At 49.0% G+C, this 3207-nt stretch overlaps 1 protein-coding gene across 6 annotated transcripts in view; it reads right to left on the minus strand.

Moving 5' to 3' along the window:
- slc37a1 (solute carrier family 37 member 1) overlaps positions 1–3207 on the minus strand; it is a 44190-nt gene extending 40983 nt beyond the window's left edge. For 4 of the 6 annotated variants that reach the window (XM_055148916.1, XM_055148908.1, XM_055148913.1 and 1 more), the window contains exon 1: positions 2940–3205. The gene's annotated coding sequence lies outside the window, so the exon portion shown is untranslated. Of the gene's footprint in view, positions 1–1341; positions 1414–2939 lie in introns of all 6 variants that reach the window. The other 2 variants (XM_055148901.1, XM_055148925.1) reach the window with 2 other exon arrangements.

Raw genomic sequence — 3207 nt, forward strand, 5'->3', positions numbered from 1 at the left:
CAAAAGCGGCGTCGCATCTTCACTTTTTATTCCGCTTTTAGACGAATAAACGTGCTGCAGACGGTGACGCAAAAGTGTGTGGAATTGGATTGTCTGTGACGTAAACGTGAACACGACCTGAGCAGATCTGACCAGAGTTTTGCGTCTTGGGCAGTGTTGGGCAGTTGCCAGGAGGGAGGAGGGGGACGTTCCCGCCGAGAGAACGGGACGCTCGAGCTGGGACTTTCAAGCCAGGGGGACGCTCGAGCTGGGACTTTCAAGCCAGGGGGACGCTCGAGCTGGACTTTCAAGCCAGGGGGACGCTCGAGCTGGGACTTTCAAGCCAGGGGGACTTTCGAGCCGGTGTTCATTTTGAGTTTTGCAGATGTAAACAGACGAATAATAAAGAGTAACTCAAACATGAATGAAACAAACACAAGTCCAGGTCTGATTTTGACGAGGAAACGACATTAGAACACGACTTAAAGCGAGTTTTTTCATGATATAAAACTTTTAAAAACAACCACAGGAATAAATGAAGGGTTAATTCCAGACGTACAGTGACTCTGCAAACAGAAGTCGGCGTTCGTGTGTGATGTGGTAGAAAGAAGAAACAGAACAAACGCCGTCGAAAACCAGGACTAAACCAGGACTAAACCAGGACTAAACCAGGACTAAACCAGGACTAAACCAGGACTATACCAGGACTGAACCAGGACTAAAGAAGGACTAAACCAGGACTAAAGAAGGACCAAACCCAGGACTAAACCAGAACTAAACCAGGACTAAATCAGGACTAAACCAGAACTAAACCAGAACTAAACCAGAACTAAATCAGGACTAAACCAGGACTAAATCAGGACTAAACCAGGACTAAACCAGGACTAAACCAGAACTAAACCAGGACTAAACCAGAACTAAACCAGGACTAAACCAGGACTAAACCAGGACTAAACCAGGACTAAACCAGGACTAAACCAGGACCAAACCCAGGACTAAACCAGGACTAAACCAGGTCTAAACCAGAACTAAATCAGGACTAATCCAGGACTAAACCAGGACCAAACCAGGACCAAACCCAGGACCAAATCCAGGACTAAACCAGGACTAAACCAGGACCAAACCAGGACCAAACCAGGACCAAACTAGAACAAAAACAAGTCTACCTCAGAACTGAAACAGGATCAACCAGGACCAAAGAACGACAGGTGCAAATTCACACTAAGCCCGGACTAAACCAGAACTAAACCAGGACCAGAGCAGGACTGAACGACGTGCGACTCTGCAAACAGAAGTCGACGTTCGTTCGTTCGTGCGTGCGTGTGTGTGTGATGCGGTCTCGTGTGAACGGGGCCGTCGAACCTGTCCTGGACTCTTTGAACGAGGAGTCCAGTTCTTCCAGTGTCACGGGAAATTCCAGAACTGTTCTCTCTTCTGTCACCGCGGCGACGAGAAGCGACGAGGCCCAGAGGAACGGATCACAAAAACAAAACACAGAAAAGAAAACGCTCAAACTAGAATCAAAACTAGATCCTCGTTTTTCGCAAGTGTCGATACGAAAGAAGTCACACTGAAAGAACAGAAACGAAGCTTTTCTGAATGTGTTAAACCAGGACTAAACCAGGACTAAAGCAGGACTAAACCAGGACTAAAGCAGGACTAAAGCAGGACTAAACCAGGACTAGAACAGGGCCAAGCCAGGTCTACCTCAGGACTGAAACAGGATCATCCAGGATCAATTGCAAATTCACCCTAAACCAGGACTAAACAAGGTCTAAACCAGGACTAGAACAGGACTAGAACCGGACTAAACCAGGACTAGAACTGGACTAAACCAGGACTAGAACAGGACTAAACAAGGTCTAAACCAGGACTGAACCAGGACCAGAACAGGACTAAAACCAGGACTAAAACCAGGACTAAAACCAGGACTAAAACCAGGACTAAAACCAGGACTAAACCAGGACTAAACCAGGACTAAACAGGACTAAACCAGGACTAAACCAGGACTAAACCAGGACTAAAAGGACTAAACTAGAACTAGAACAGGACTAAACCAGGACTAAACCAAAACTAAACCAGGACTAGAACAGGACTAAACTAGAACTAGAACAGGACTAAACCAGGACTAGAACAGGGCCAAGCCAGGTCTACCTCAGGACTGAAACAGGATCATCCAGGATCAATTGCAAATTCACCCTAAACCAGGACTAAACAAGGTCTAAACCAGGACTAGAACAGGACTAGAACCGGACTAAACCAGGACTAGAACTGGACTAAACCAGGACTAGAACAGGACTAGAACAGGACTAAACAAGGTCTAAACCAGGACTAGAACAGGACTAGAACAGGACTAAAACAGGACTAGAACTGGACTAAACCAGGACTAAACCAGGACTAGAAGACTAAACAGGACTAGAACAGGACTAAACAAGGTCTAAACCAGGACTGAACCAGGACCAGAACAGGACTAAAACCAGGACTAAAAACCAGGACTAAAACCAGGACTAAAAACCAGGACTAAAACCTAGGACTAAACCAGGACTAAACCAGGACTAGAAACAGGACTAAACCAAAACTAAACCAGGACTAGAACAGGACTAAACTAGAACTAGAACAGGACTAAACCAGGACTAAACTAGGTCCAAACCAGGACTAAAACAGGACTAAACCAGGACTAAACCACCCAGTCTTTATGAGGACTGGTTTTCCGTGTAGTAGATCAGTTTAGTATCATTAGATCCTTGTTGTTTTGGTTTTGGTTCGGAGCCGGTTCGGAGCCGGTTCGGGCGTGTGGACGTGTGCGCCTCATGTTCCCGGCATCGACCCGCAGGAGAGTCACTGTGCGGCGGCTGCGGGCGCCCGGGAGCCCCGCCAACGTGTAAACAAAGAAAACCCGAACCCAGATCCGTCCACAAGCCCGGACTCGAACCCAAACCCGGACCGGAGCAGAGACTCACCGCTGAACAGAAGAGCCGCGGTTTCCTCCGGGGTTCGGTCCAAAAGCTCCACACCGCGGCTCCAGCGGCTCCAGCGGCTCCAGCGGCTCCGCGCGGCCGTGTGGAGGGCCTCTCCTGCGTGTGCGGATCCTCCAGAACCCGCGGCGCTCTCCTCCGGTGCCTCGGCGCGTTCGGGTCCGGGTCCGGGTTCGGGTTCGGAGCGGCTCGGAGCAGGACGAACAAACACAAACGAGGCGCTTCCTGGTTGTGACCGAGGTGACGCCACAGC

The sequence above is a fragment of the Boleophthalmus pectinirostris genome, unplaced genomic scaffold, assembly GCF_026225935.1.
Source record: "Boleophthalmus pectinirostris isolate CB_2022bp ecotype Guang Dong unplaced genomic scaffold, ASM2622593v1 HiC_scaffold_1, whole genome shotgun sequence".
In the NCBI taxonomy this organism is placed as follows: Eukaryota; Metazoa; Chordata; class Actinopteri; order Gobiiformes; family Gobiidae; genus Boleophthalmus; species Boleophthalmus pectinirostris.